Below are 15,959 nucleotides of genomic sequence, written 5' to 3'. Positions count from 1 at the left end.
GTTAGGTTGAATGAGGTAAATTACATTGGAAAGGTATAATGGATCTGTGCGAAATGGAATAACACAGATAAACAACAGTACAACAACTGAAAAGAGAATAGAGGAATTTTCATGGATGATTACCAAATGACTTGACAGTATTGAACATACAGTACATTAGGTATAAATAAGTACTGTTTAATTGATTCCTGCATTCCAACATGAAGATAGTTAATACCCTATAGGAACAGAGTACATGGGAGATAAATACGAATGGGTCATGAAACAAAGTAAGAAAATTCTAGTTATATCCCAAAGGAAGGAAAGTTAATATTCAAATAGTCACTTAATACAATATGAATACTGCTTATCATTTACAGAGATGTTCTTGAAGAAAAAAAAAACAAATTTAAAGAGCTAGACACATTTATATAATAAATATGATACTATAAAATCTTCAGATTTTCTTCAATGCCTTTTAAGGAAGAAAATAAGATAAACAAGTTGTACAAATTGTATACCCAATAGTACATATTTTGTCATTCCCCAACATCATCTCAATAATAATTATTGGGTAAATTTAGCAGTGAGGAGTAAATAAGAATAAGATTAAAATTGGAAAAGTTAAATCTAGGGAACTATTTATGATTCTTCATAAACTGAGGCATTAACAAATTTAGATAAAACTAGGAGGAAAATGAATACACAAATTTAATAAATTATTTAACTGATAACATAATTGAAACATGAATATTTTGTCTTAAGAATAAATGTTTACCCCACAAAATAAGAGCCTATCATGAAAAAAGACAAAATAAACAGTATACGTTCTTCTGCATTAATAAAATGGGATTTCTGCTTTGTCTTGTTGTGCTTTTTGCTTTTGCAAACTTAGTAAAACATGACAGGAAAAATTACAGTTTTCCTTGTATTAATTGTGGCTGGCAATTGGGATGCACTGGAACCATTGCTGTCAGTGAATAGTTAATATCACTGTTCTTATTAATTCACTCACTAGAAAGGACAGAAAAGCAAAATATCAAAGGAGCATTGGGAATGACTTCACTAATAGTGTGGACCCTTTGGGCAAAAGAGCCTCAGAAGTGTACTTTAGTCAAAAAGACCATTAGACTGTAACTTTATTAACTTACAACATAGAACATGGCAATGGGTACCAGGAGGGCTTCTTTGAACACAAAGCAACAAGAGTACATTCTCCAAGCAGAAGACAGGTGGTTTGTTATCCATTACCCAACTGCTTTATCTCCAAAGGGAAAAAACTAATAAGCTCTATGGTTTTCTGTGTTCACATTAACATAAAGCATACATAGACATCAAGCTTACTACAGTTTCTAAAAAGCCATGGATATGTATGCCTTTCATGTCTAAAATTTAACCAAGTATAAATAATGCAAAACAAATTTGAAGCAAGTAATCTTCAATAATTATATATATATATATAAAACAAATCACAGTAATCATGTAACTCATATTTTATCTCATACTAATACAACTTTGCATGAATTTTTCCAAACATATATCAATTTGAATACATGTTCTATATATCATGTGATTATAAGTATTTAACTATAGTAAAAGGCATATACAATATTGGTTCTAAAATAAAGGACCCAGACTCATGAGTTAATTTGTTTTGTTTTGGAAAATATTACTGAGAAAGAGAAATAATTGAAAACATTAGAAAATTCATAGGTTACATACTCCATAAAATATTGATAAATTTTCATTACACTTATTAAACTTATATTTTCATTGAACTTATTAAACTTCTCAAAGTGAATGTTCTAATAGTTGGGCTGCTAAAGAGATGGTGTGTAGTCATCAATATGCATAGCTGCATATTGATATGGTGTGTAGTCATCAATATGCATAGCTGCTACATCTGATTACAAAAAGCTTTAGAGTTCTCTTAAAAAAAAACTGGCTGTGAATAATATAGCTGGTATTGAAGAGGTGAACATGATCAAAGTTGAAGAGACACTTATTCATTTCAAAGTCCAAGCTTCCCTGTCTGCGAATACCTTTGCAAGTACTGGTCATGCAGTAGCCGAACCAATCACACAAATGTTTTTGAAATATTAAGTCAGTTTGGTGCTGACAGCTTAACAAGCCTTAGAAAGATAGCTTAATGGTTCCCACAGCAAGTGTTGGACAGTAAAGCACCAAAACCAGATGACATTGATGAAGAGGATGACAATGTCCCAGATCTCATAAAAAATGAGAATTTTCTTTGATGAAGCATCAAAGAATTAAGCTAAATAATTTTATTATTTATTTATTTATTTATTTTTAGTATTTTGAATCTGGCATGGACTAGATTAAAGGAATCAGCTATGTGGTTCCAAAGTAGTACAGACACAGAGAACATAACCTGTTACTAGCTCAGTAATATAGATATTTTGTATGCTAATAATGCTGTTTGTTCAACATTTTTTGGTTATTTTATTTTTCATTTTGCACTCCTTCCCAGGGTCTATTCTTTTGGTCATACATAAACTATTGATGCAGTTTTAAAAAAAAGAACAGAGACATAAAGCATAAAGTAGAAAGGACTGCTGCAACTGTATTGGGGAGTACTATTCCCACAATAAATTTATTCTGCTAAGTTAATATGCTAATATGTTGCAAATAATTATTCATTTAAAAAAAATAGAAAATTTTACTTTAATATTTTCCAAATAATTCATTTCACTTTGTAAGAAAAGGTATACCTGCAAAACAATTTTTAAATAAGGTTTACACACTGAGACAGATTACCTCAAAAGAGATCATCAACTGTGCAGAGCCTTTGTTAATATTTCCATTTAATTATTAGTTAAATTGCATGTATTTGTAATTGTGAAAATCAACATTTAAATTTATTTTTAATGATTGAACTGTTAGAGAAATCATTATTTTTACTGTATAACAGAAAGCTGTGGGCTCAAAAGTAATACTTAGGACCTAGGTTTGATATCTTTCTTCCTTTTAGGAGAGTACAGAGAGTTAGACAATTTTAAAAAAAAATATCATCTACTTTGTCTATATTTCATTACTAACAATTACACACCAAACACAGAACCTTATTTAAATACTCGATAATAAAATGAAAAATCACTAGATTTTACTAAATTTTCCCATTTCATGTCACATGGGAAAAATAATACCTATTTAGTACTCAATTTTGTTTATTCAGACATTTAGTGTCACATGGATAAGGTTATATATGAATTTGTTAGGATTTCTGGACATTTGTTTAAAAGTAGCTAAATTCCCTTATAAATGAAACTTCTAAGAATATATTTTGTTAATATTTAAGCTTTCTTGAAATTAAAATGTACATTATATTCCAACTTTTTGCTGCCAAAATCTATTTTTGATTTACATCTTAATTTTTAAATATCAGCAATTGGTATATTATTAAACAAGTAGTTGAGCTTTTGTGAAATACGTAACGTGCTTGTGTTTTATGCAACAGTTCAAAATATGCACATATTTTACATACAAGCCTGATTTGCTTTGAAGATTTGGCTCTAAAATACTGAGATGACACTACTATAAGATGTTCAGTATATTTCTGAAAATACAGCAATGAGATCATTAAACTTTTCCAAAAAGAAAAAAAATAATACATACATTACAGATTTAGAAACAACTACATTTAAATTTTCCCCACACAGAAATCTATAGGCAATGGGTTTTGCCATTTCTTATCTGACCATAACAACCTAAACCAACAACAACAAAAATAACCTACTTGTTATTAAGAAATAGGTTCCACTCTTTTCAAATTATATCAATGAAATTCAAGTTGAAGAGAAAACAGATCTACAAACTCACATATATACACATTCAAAAACATGCATTTTGTTGTAGTAAATGGACTTTTTAATGATCCATTCAGTAAGAAAAAAAAAATCATTTCCTAGCAGGAATTCCACTGAATTCAAAAGTGTCTGAATATACAATAGTGGAATTACTCGGGCTCAGGTACTGCCTTTTTTATTGTTTTTAGCATCTGCCATTCTTCCATAAAAGCATGTTCACTAATTCTGTCACCTAATTAACATCTTGGCAAATTATGACAAACCACATAGCATGAGTAGGGAATCAAAGATAACATATTTTGTCCACAGAAATGACCTTATCTGTTTGCCTTCTTCTCAAGGCAAAGCCATCTCAGCCACTTATCAACTCTTCTCTGAATATTAGACTAAAGTCCAGTTGCATTGCCCTGGATCATTCTGAAGAAAATCTGCATTTTATATAAAGATAACTCACAGGAATATTTGGATATGCTAATAGAAATGGCTCTCCAAATTGGGGAATTTTCAAAGCTTAATTTTATACCTATCATGAAAGTACTCCTAAATATTCATTTTAATTCTTCATACTTTGCTGCAGTTATATTTAAACTAGGAAAATGCATTGCAGAAGAGCAGATTCACCTGCTGCAGTAAACGTGACCAGGATTGTGTTTCAGTTAATTTTAAGCTATTACCATGACAACTGTCTTTCTCACACAAAATAATGAATAACCTCACCAAATAAATTTATGAAACATTACTGTGATTTGGGTTGAGAAGTTTAGTTCCAATGCATTTTATAATTTATAACAAATCCTAAAAATGTGGCAAAATTTGTTAAAGCCTATAAACAACATCTCTACTTTTGAAAGCTTAAATTTAGTTATTCAAATTGATTAAAAAGCTTAAATTTATTATTGAAAAATATATCTCAAATGTAAAATAACTAACTTAATGTATTATATTTATAATTATGTAAAGCAACTTTGAACGACAGTAGTTGATATGTATATATTTTATATATAGACTCCAGACTGCTAAGACAGAAATTTCCAGCAATTTAGAACAAAATATAATCAGGAGTTTTTTAAAAATATTTTTTAGTTGTTGATGGACCTTTATTTTATTTATTTGCACATGATGCTAAGATTTAAACCCAGTGCCTCATGCCAGGCAAGTACTCTACCAGTGAGCCACAACACCAGCCCCTAAAATCAGGAGTTTAATGCAAACTCTGACTCAAGATAACACTTCACTCTGCATGTGTACACTGCTATGCATCATTATAAACATTGTTCAGTCTACAAACATTAATTGAATCATTTGTGTGCCAGTCATTGTGCTAAAAAGTACTAAAATACTAAGAATGTGGTGATGGAACATATTCTAGACCTAAAAGAACTACAAAGCAACAGTCCAATGGTGAATTTAGTCAAGGAAATCAACTGCATTTTAATATCATTATAAAGTAATGTGGCAGATGCAATGGGAGTATAGAGAAAGAGCATATTACCTGACCTGAAAGGGGTCAGGGAGGGCTTCTCACAGAGGCATGCACCTCAACTCTCCTGATGGCTCAAATGAAGTAAAGGTATCTGAACAGATGAAGTGGGTTTTGTTGTTGTTTGATGGTGCTGTGTGAACATGCTATAACAAGATTGATAATACAAGTTCAATTTGGCTAGAGCAGAATTTGGTGTTTTCAATGGTCAAAAAATAACTGTTGGTTATTTTAATACTTTAGTAGTTTCTATATGTCCTGTGGTCTTCATTTTTACATTGAGAAATATATAAAATTATTTTTGAATCACCATCAAGTCCATCAATTGATTTTATTATTTCTGTGTATTTGTTTCCATTGTTATTTCAACATAGCTACATAAGATTTTTTATTCAATTCATTAAATTGGAATCATTAAGTGTATGTAGTTCTGTGCCTGTTTTTTAATGTAATGTTACATTTTATCATATCATTAAATATCTTCAACTCCTTTTTAAAATTATATTTTTCATGATTACAAAATCCACCATCATCAAAACATATCAAAGTATGTTTACCTTTGGTTTTTAGCACTTAGGGACTTATAAAATTTTTCAATAACTAGGAAAAATATTAATATACACATGTGACATATTCTCTGATTATATCCTTAATATAGAATTTGATTCTATTTTAAGAATCAAAGGGATAAGGGATATAAGCATTTTTTAAGATCTTGATGTGCATTTTCAAAGTGCTTTCCAGAATAAACACATTCAAATCAACAGCATGTAAGAAACTTCATCTCCCAAGCATCCCTTAGCATAGGATGTTTTTACATTATTAACTAGATAGTTATTTTATTTTGGTGTAAGCTTGAATTTTGAATATGCAAAATAAATATAAAGAGTTTTAGTAACATTATACATAGTGGTAGTTCTTATTAAGCCAAATGACAGCATATATTCATGATTAATGTTAAAAATTTTTTCTAAATCCTGATATTCAAAACTGTGCTTTTCAAAATAAGAAGGCTATAAAATTATAGATTTTCTTGTAGCTGAAATGCTTGAACCCTGTTTATCAAGTGACTGTCCATGGGCTCTATTAATAAGGGAATAGATAGCTCAAGTAAAAATAATGATTGGAATATCAAATTCACCTTTACTCCTTGACTTTCTTTTTTTTTTTTTTTGGTACTGGGAATTGAACTCAGGGGCACTCAACCACTGAGCTACATCCCCAGAACCTATTTTGTATTTTCTTTAGAGACACGGTATCAATGAGTTGCTTAGCGCCTCACCACTGCTGAGGCTGGCTTTGACTCATGATTCTCCTGTCTCAGCCTCCTGAGCTGCTAGGATTACATCCACCGAGCCTGGTCCTACTCCTTAACTTTCTAATGCACATTTTTGCATTGTTAATTTACAAATTATCACTATATAACACTGAACATCCTTTAGAATTCAAAATATTTATGTACATTTTGTGCTTCAACATAATTTAAAATGGGACAAGTTCTTTTAAATGAGGTTTCTTTAAAAGACCAAAAGAAGTTGATAAAATTCTAAACCTCAAGGCTAATCTCCTTGACCAACCAGTAACCAATAATATTTCCAACTAAGCATAAACTTCCTGTAGACTTAGGTATTCTATCAACAAAATTTGATGTCAAAATTCGATGAAAGCCAGCATTTGCTGTAACTGGGAAAACCATGAAATATGTGCCTCTGGTGGCAACAGATGAGAACAATTTCTATTTGCTTTGAAGAGATCTTGAGCAGGCTGCATGACTCTGAAGTTCTGGATTAATACAGAAACAGAATATTTTGTAAGATATATATATGTATGTAATTTTATTGTGTGTATAATTGAAAATTTCATAAAGCACATATACAATAATTTTTACCTCCTATTCCCAATGAGAATCAAATTTAGTATCTACTGTAAACAAACCACAATGATTCCATGGCTTAAAACAACATAAGTGTATTCCTTGTCCACCTTACATCCAACACAAGTCCTGTTTTGTCTTGCCACTTTGCCATTAGAAATACATGCCTCCAAAGTCACAGAAAAAGGGAGTGATGGGGAGGAAACACCAGCTCACATCTGTGTCAGTTCCAAGTGACCTGTCATTTCTGTTCATGGTTCAAAAGCAGAACAGAATGGCTGGCTAGGCAATGGGAAGCCTCAATGAGGACTGCTAGCAAGCATGACTTGTTTCTGTCCTGCATCCTAAACTAAAGAATATTCAATTAAAAAAATCTATGATACAGGAAGACTTAATGCCAGTCCAATCTCTACCATAAAATGTTTACTGAATGAGTTCTTAAACTTATATTAGACTCTGTTGAGAGACAAGAAATTTAAGCTTTAATTGCTACCCCTAAAACCTAAAGTTATAAAACAGACAATCAATGCAAAATGTATCAGGAATTTAAGGACTATTTTTGCAGCACAGAAATTGAAACATTTAACATTAAAGGAGATCCATGAATAATTAGAGTGGGCTTCATAAGTAAGGTGGAGTGTAAATTTGTCCCTGTAGGACAGAATGGTGGGGTTTGCGTAAGAGTCGGGAAAAACGAAGGACATTCAAGAATGGGCTCCTGGGAAAGCACTGATGAGAATGATTGTAACAGCTTAGAAGAACTTTGAGGAAGTGGCCCCACTGGAGTTGAGAGTACACTGTGAGAAATAAGATTAAATAAATGCAACAGAGAATCTTACCTACCACACAGAGAAACTCAGAATTGATAGAGAAGAAAAGTGGGAAATATTTAAAGTCCCTGAGCAAAATGCTGAGCTATATTTGTTAGCAGTCACACTGCACCTATTTTCACAAGCATGTGAGTTAGTGTACACAGTAAAATACGACACAGAATTAGGTATCAAGAAATAAAACAAAGCACAGTCTGCTTGATGAATTTAATGAACTTAATGAATTTAATGAAACAGACGGAAGTGGGCTCCACAGTACTTGAAACAACAGCTGGTCAGTGATTACTTGGCCATGCTATGAGTTTCACTCTTAATTTTCTTACTTAAAATGAAAAGGAAAATAGATTAGGTTAAACAAGCTTACTGCCTGGGCCAAAAGAAAATAACCTTCACCCATATGGATCCTGATAGGAGCAGTGTTTGAGGAATATTCAACTGGTTTGGTGTGGGTGAGAAGGAGGAACAGCAAGAGAAGGTAGAGGGAGTGAGCAAAGCCACCATGAGGACCTTTGCACCATTCCTGGCAGCAAACATCCAAGCCACCAAAGTAATACTGTGGCAGTGATCCAACTGTGGCAGAAACTGCCCTTTGTGAATCTGTCTTTGGAGTCCCTAACATTCTCTCAGAAGTGCTACTAAAAGAAATTGAGGATGATTTAGAGTCTTCATAAAGATATGTATGTATAATATTTATACAAATAAATATAAAGATATAAATATGAAACTGAATCCCAGACCCCTTTACTGAGCACACTGACATCCTAACAAATATGAAGTCAACTTTCTTTCAACTCACCATTTTTGTGTCTGCCAAAGGGCATGGCATTGATATTGCATGGTTTAATACATGCTAACACTGATTATTTGGACATGATAAGAAGATAGCTTACATGAATAATTTAACTTACCATGACTAACGTTATTGCTTGGGGAACACCCAAACTTCATTCAGAAAACCACACACTCCTAAAGCTGTAAGGAACCTTTAGTAATCATTCATGGAGTCTTCTGTTCACATAATGCCACATCTAAATCATTGTAATAATTACTGTTTTAAAGTCTTTTGGAACTGAAGACAGCATACTCTCTAAAAGATAGGTGGCCTTAGACACTATAAATATACTTATTTATAGATTGCTACGTTTTAGAGAACTATAAGTAAAAGCACAAGTTCAATATTACAGAATAAGCAAACTAACCAAAAAAAGTTTTCAAATACAGTAATAACTATCTTTCATGAAATTTCAGAGCAAATGGTAAAAATAAAGGCAAGGTAGTAAATTTTCTAATACTTTGAAGTTTACTACGTTCTTTCTTCAAATGCCTGAAATGTTGTTATATGTGTTTTTTCTGTGATCCCTGAGGAACAATGTTTTATGAAAGCATGCTACTAGAAATCAAACATGATTTTATTCAGAATGATAAATGACTTGATCTCATTTAATACTATCTCCTATGTTATAACGAGAAATTCAAGTTTCAAAATCTATGCAACTAGAAAGATATGAACAACTAATTATAATAAAATATCACCACACCAAATCAGTGTCCTCTGAATTATTTCCACTAGTTTTCATTAATTCTGAGCATTAGATCAACCTTATATTCACAAATATTTATTGATACTTTCAACATAGATGGATCCATGAATCTTCTTTGGGTTGACACACAACAGTTCTCTGAAATACAGGATCTAGACTGCAAATCTCAGAATTTATTAAACATATTAATAAATTGTTTGGAACTATTGTGAAAGAAAAGGTCCTAATCAACCCATTTTAACAACTATTGGCCATGCTAAATCAAGACAGAAGCATTTTACAACTTTGACAAGTTTATAAAATAATACTCTACAATGAAATAAATGAGCAAATCCAATGAAATATGAACATTATGACTGAAAGCCATATTCTTATAAAATAAGATATCACATTCTTTTGAGAATTTTTCAAACAATGGACTAACTCTGAGATTCTGTCAGATTAAACTAAAAATAGCAGGATTTCTTTTTCACTTTTTCCCTCCTCTCTCCACCTCTCTCTCTCTCTCTCTCTCTCTCTCTCTCCCTCTCTCTCTCTCTCTCTCTCTGTTTATTTCTTGTTTGCTTCATGTGTTTATCCATTTTGCTAAATTTAATCCATTTAAGATAAATTTCTTTTTAAATGAAGACAAACAGTGAAAAGCACACTAAAGAAGATCACTTAGATAAATGTATGAATGGATTGTTTTTAAAATTTAACAGAAGTGGTATAGTATATTTAAGAATATGTGGATTGACTCTTTATATGAACATGGTCAAAATAACCTGAATGGTTCAAAGTGAGGCATTAGAAGAAGATCAGGATACAGAATGGAGAGATGGGTAAGGGTCACTGGCTTTCTGAAATGTTCTACATATGCACAAGCACATACAAAAAAGCCTCCTTTTTTTTATAAACATATATTGACATACAAAAAATTGAAGCATTATTGATAACTGGAAAGTATTTAGACATTTTGAACCATTAACTGATCCTTGATAACTTATGACAATTTCTTTGTAAGCATAACATATATAATTTTGTACACTTATATTTCTACTTTCATTATTTAAGATTTGTGAACATAAAAGTCTACTAAAATATTCAAATAAGCAAATAGTTTATTCAAAAAGAAAACACAACAGGTTGGAGTTGTGGCCCAGCGGTAGAGCACTTGCCTAGCACATGCGAGGCACTGGGTTTGATCCTCAGAACAACATAAAAATAAATAAATAAAATAAAGGCATTGTGTCCTACTACAACTAAAAATATACATATATTAAAAAAAAACAGACCACAAGAAAAAATTTCAAGACCAATGTCAAGATTTTAAGTTCCTAATTTATAAGCTGTTAAAGCTCCAAATGCTCTACTTCATATCAATTTAATTTTTTAACAATCTATCTAAACTGAAAAGATTATATTGACATTTCTATGATTTACTAATGGCCAAAGTTACATCACTTTTACTGTCAAAAACAATTCTAGAGGTCTTAGAATATTGACATAGAACAGAATAAATTTATAATTAGTCAGAATCATCAAAATTCCTAAAACCCTCTAGGTTTTCAGTACTGTCAGAATACAATAATAAATCATTAAATTCTAATCTTATCAAATGGAAGACTTCTTGGAGCTAAAGTTCAGTTTTCAACAACTAAGTTAAAGAATTTCCCTTCCTGTGAGAGACAGCTTGCCAACATCAATAAAAAATACTACTTCTTCCCTCCAATCAGTCACAAATGAATCTACTTGTAAGAAGTAATTTTTAATTTATGTACTTATTCAACACATTGTAAGAGAGTTTATATGGATAATGGGTTCACAATAAATCTCTATATAACTTTGCACTTAATATTTTATATGTATACATGTAAATATATTATGGATCATATTCAGATTTTAAACTCTTAATAGGCAAAAGTTTACACTATGAACACTAAGTGTTTAAGTGTGATTCATGTAGAAACAGGCAAGTTAAAGAAATGGCTGAGAGCCATGACCTCTCATACTCAAACACAGCAGATATATTTTCACACCACGTATTTCCCAAGGAACCCATTTTTCTACTATCTGTAGTTTCATACATTCTACTTTAGCTTTGTGGAATATACAGCTGGCATAATGTAGTATATTTTTTAAAAACATAAGCATGTGATCCCACAGAAATAATGAAACTTGCAAATATTTCTTTTCTATTAGTAAGTCCTACCAAATTTTACATTTTAATAAAACTGTTATTTTTCAACTAATTTCTTTTCTCTGCCAGGTTTTATCCCCATAATGTGTCTAATAAAAACTGGCATTTAGATGCAGATTGTACATTATGCAGAAGATAACAGATGAGCTTATCAGATGTTTTACGATTGCAAGGGTAAATTTATTGATAAAACTGTACAACATAAACTAACCTGACTTTTGTCAGTAACATCTGACTATATCGGTTTTCTGACTAGCTACCTGTTTGTAATACTCCTGAAGGCACAATCAAACAAATGATTTCTGTAACATTAAAACAATGGGCATTGGTTAAAAGGCTCAGAAAATTTCTTTTCCACAAACTTAGAAAAGGCTTATTTTAAATTTAGTGTTTTAACCTCAAATATATTTTTCATATAACCTCTACTTTCATGATGTTTCCACCAAAATGTACTTATTGTGCCATCTTCAGGACATTTTTAGAACACATCCACATGAAGTAAGTTATTCTTGATGGATTTTTAAAATAATTATTAGGGGAATTTCTATATATTTATTTTAAGTTGTAAAGTGTGTGAGCTAAAATTCTACTACTTATGAAAAGAATTCAAACTTTAATGTATATGAAAGAAGACATAAAAATTTCACATATTTGTAAATATACATATACAACATATACACATACATTTTATAAGTACTTTATGGTTTCCAAAGATCTTGCATACGATCTTATTTAGTATTTATAGCATTTCTCCAAAGTGGTTATAGAGGAAACTAGTTTATGCTTTTATAAATGAGAACAATCAGGACTTAAGACATAAATTAGTTATTCTGAAATTTTGAAGTTATTGAATCACATAGCCAAGAATCAAGCCTTTTCTTTTTACTCCAATAATTATTCTCAATATGATAATGATTTATATTATCTTTAAAATTAATGAAGAAAATTATATGCAATTCCTAATTAAACTCATTCAGTAATTTCCTAAAACATCTATACTGCAAGTTAGAATAATTCTTGGATACAATGATCATATGTCAATGAATCAAGTATTTACAGGTAGCTAATTCTTTTATGATTTCTTAAGTTTATTTTATTAAGACATCTTGAAACAAGGACACATTTCACCAGAAGAAAACTATAGAATTGCACTAGTAAGTTCACATATAAATACATTACAAAATGAGTTATCCAAATAATAAAACCAGAAAATTCAAGTAAAGCTTTGCTCTTCTTATAGCTCTAAGACATCCTAAAGAGAATCAACAAGACACTTCAGGGTCATTTGTGGTAGCCATCTAACCAGATTTGCGGGGGATCATAGTAATTTCTAGTGGAGCTCCTTTTTACATTTGAATGTGTACTAGTTCCACAATAAACTAACAGATACCCTGGAGGTGGGGTATGAAGTGGAGCGGTGCACCCACCTGACTGAGTGGCACTAATTACAACCTGAACATGGAATGTGCAACAAGCATGACAGCCACAATTAAAGTATTTCCTCCCTTAGAAACCCATTTAATTCACATGCATCCCAGAAAACACATTGATCTTATATTGAGAAGACATAGATTCTATATCCAGCTTTGTCTGGTTCCAGGCTGGTGAGTGTGTGCGTGCAAATGAACAGACATAAACTCACTGAGCCTCTGTTTCCTCATATGGGGATAATAAATCCTCCCCTACCACAGTTTATGTGAGGATCATAAAATCAACTAGAACTATGTCCAATATCGAGGACTTAAAAAAATTCACATTAAATTATAGGGGGCTAGTGCTGGGCCTAGGGCTCAGTGATAGAGTGCTCACCTAGCACATGTGAGGCACTGGGTTCAACCCTCAGCACCACATAAAAATAAAAAAATAAAAGTATTGTGTCCATCTTCACCTAAATATAAATATATATTTTTAAATTAATGTTAATTATAAATGAGTAAATCTCTCAGGTTCAATGAGATGAAATAGATATAAAAGATATCCAACAAGTTCTTGAATTCTAAGTCACAAGGAAGGCATTACCTTAATAAGTTTTTTTCTGCAAGCTCATAGAGTTCATAAATTATTTTAATATTAACAATTCTCAAAATTAAACCAGCAAAATATTGTTTTCTGTGGTATAAAAAGGAGCCATTGGATACCAATTGCCCCTAGAAATTTCTGATTCATAAACATTTTTTTTCCTTTTTGTACAGAAACTTGAACTCAGGGGTGCTATAGCTCTGGGCCACATCCCCAACCCTTTTTATTTTTTATTTTGAGACAGGGTCTGGCTAAAATGCTGAGGCTGACCTCAAACTTGTGATCCTCCTAACTCAGCCTCCCAAGTCACTGGAATTACAGGTGGGCACAACCACTCCCAGTCATAAACTTTTCTAACAAGAATGGACATGTCTATGCATATACTGTATATTTACATATTTGTACCATGTTTTTTCTGTATATATAATCTTGTATATATGAAATATATATAACCACTAATATACATATAATTTCAGGAAGTTCAAGGAAATGTTAAAACCCATATTCATAGGTTTTTTTGTTAAGAGCAACATTCTCCTTGTTAACTCCATGATACATATATAGATATTAATCAACTCAAGCAATTATTTAATGAAGCCGTGCCTTAGCCTAACTACATAGCTGTATCCTGATATTTCAAACTCTCTTTCATACTAGACTAGTCTATCCCATTCCATCCTATACTATAATGTTCTGGTTTTAGAAATAATAATAATAAAGATGGTTTAATCAACCATACTGATTTTGGATTTCATGCTGCAAGGTTGAAAATTACTACTGTAGAGTATGTCAGTGACTGTGTCAGAACTTGTACCACGGAAGGTAGGGTTATACCAGCTGTCATTCAGTCACCTAAGGGAGACAGTGTTTTAGGGGGAAGAAGCTTAGAATGAGACAAACGGTATTAAAGAAACTGGAGAAAGCAAAGCCTTCAAGTTATCTCCCTATTTGCATTCTAAATTGGTATATTTTCTGCCAGTACCATCCCCTTCAAAGATTTTCTTGGTGTTTATTTATTAAACTAATTTACATTTTCATTAAAATTAATGGAAAATGAGGAAACATGAGATGTGCACAATGCTACACTTCCTTGAAATTGGACAATCTTGACACACTTTAAATGAAAAACAAATTTCTTAGCAAAAACACAAATACATGAAGTGGAAATAAAAGTAAAATTCAACTGCATATGAATTTGCTTATATTTACCTGGCTTCCAAAAGGATTTGATAAGACTTCATAAAGAAAGATTTGTCTTTTTTCAAACTAATTTGGAATGTAGTACATTAGTAAGTAAATACTTAGAAAGTTGGTTCAACAGTAGGAGTCTGGTAACTAGAAGAATAAAAGATTGCTGAATATGAGATCTTCAAACTCAGCAGACAGGGTGTAACTTTGATGAAGGCAGCCTGTAGTCGTCAGAGCTATTAACTAACTAAATGTAGGACAGAGCTGGGGTGACACATTTGCTGTTGTTGTGAGGAACAAAAAGACTAATTCTATGTAAAGTCCAAAAAAGTAATATTTGTATTTAGATTCATATTTTAATTTAGAATTAGAGGCTAGTAAATTATTCATACATAAATTCCTTTATGTGTATTTTTAAAGGAATATATTAATAGAAACAGAGAGAGGCACACCTGACCCAGTGATATCATATATATTTGATACTGTTTGCATTTGTTTTATACAAATTAACAGGATTATTAGAAGTAGCTCTCAAAGTGTACCCTTAAAAATATAGAGGAAAACTTGTTTCATTGCTTACATCTGTAGTTCTCAGAAATGTTCCCAGTAGCTTCTCATCTACATATATGAGAGATAGAAAATCACTAGTAGGTGACAAGCACTGCCCCAGATGTTTGGGACACATTAGGGAAGAGGACAGAGACACCTGTGAGTGTGCAAGTTAGAAGAGGGAGCTGATGATGAATACAGTGACAAAGAGGCACACTGTACTGTTTTTATATCCCTATGTCTCTTGAATATAAAAGCTGCCCAACTTTTCTGATACAGCTTAGGGTAAACTCAAATGTCTCAATTTTGACAAAAGAAAACTCCAATAAGCATTATCTGAATGTATCAAATAAAAGGTTGAGCTAAAAAGCAATTTGAGAGTTTTATGAATGTTATTTTGAGAAAGAACATTAATACCATTTTCTGATAACCTATGGCATAAATGTTATGAAACAGTCACAGATTATTAGAAAATCATGTAATGCTTAGTTCAT

General features: G+C 31.6%; 1 long non-coding RNA gene and 1 pseudogene across 1 annotated transcript in view; one reads left to right on the top strand and one right to left on the bottom strand.

Annotated features, from left to right (window-relative positions):
* The window catches only part of LOC144370589 (uncharacterized), a 334,921-nt gene that overhangs the window by 313,527 nt on the left and 5,435 nt on the right, over window positions 1–15,959 (bottom strand). The window lies entirely within an intron of this gene.
* LOC101956451 (transcription factor BTF3 homolog 4 pseudogene) lies at window positions 1,960–2,253 on the top strand (annotated as a pseudogene).

Source organism: Ictidomys tridecemlineatus, chromosome 14 (genome assembly GCF_052094955.1).
Source record: "Ictidomys tridecemlineatus isolate mIctTri1 chromosome 14, mIctTri1.hap1, whole genome shotgun sequence".
Lineage (NCBI taxonomy): Eukaryota > Metazoa > Chordata > Mammalia > Rodentia > Sciuridae > Ictidomys > Ictidomys tridecemlineatus.
Note: the sequence above shows the minus strand (reverse complement) of the source record. Positions and strands in the feature narration are given on the sequence as shown.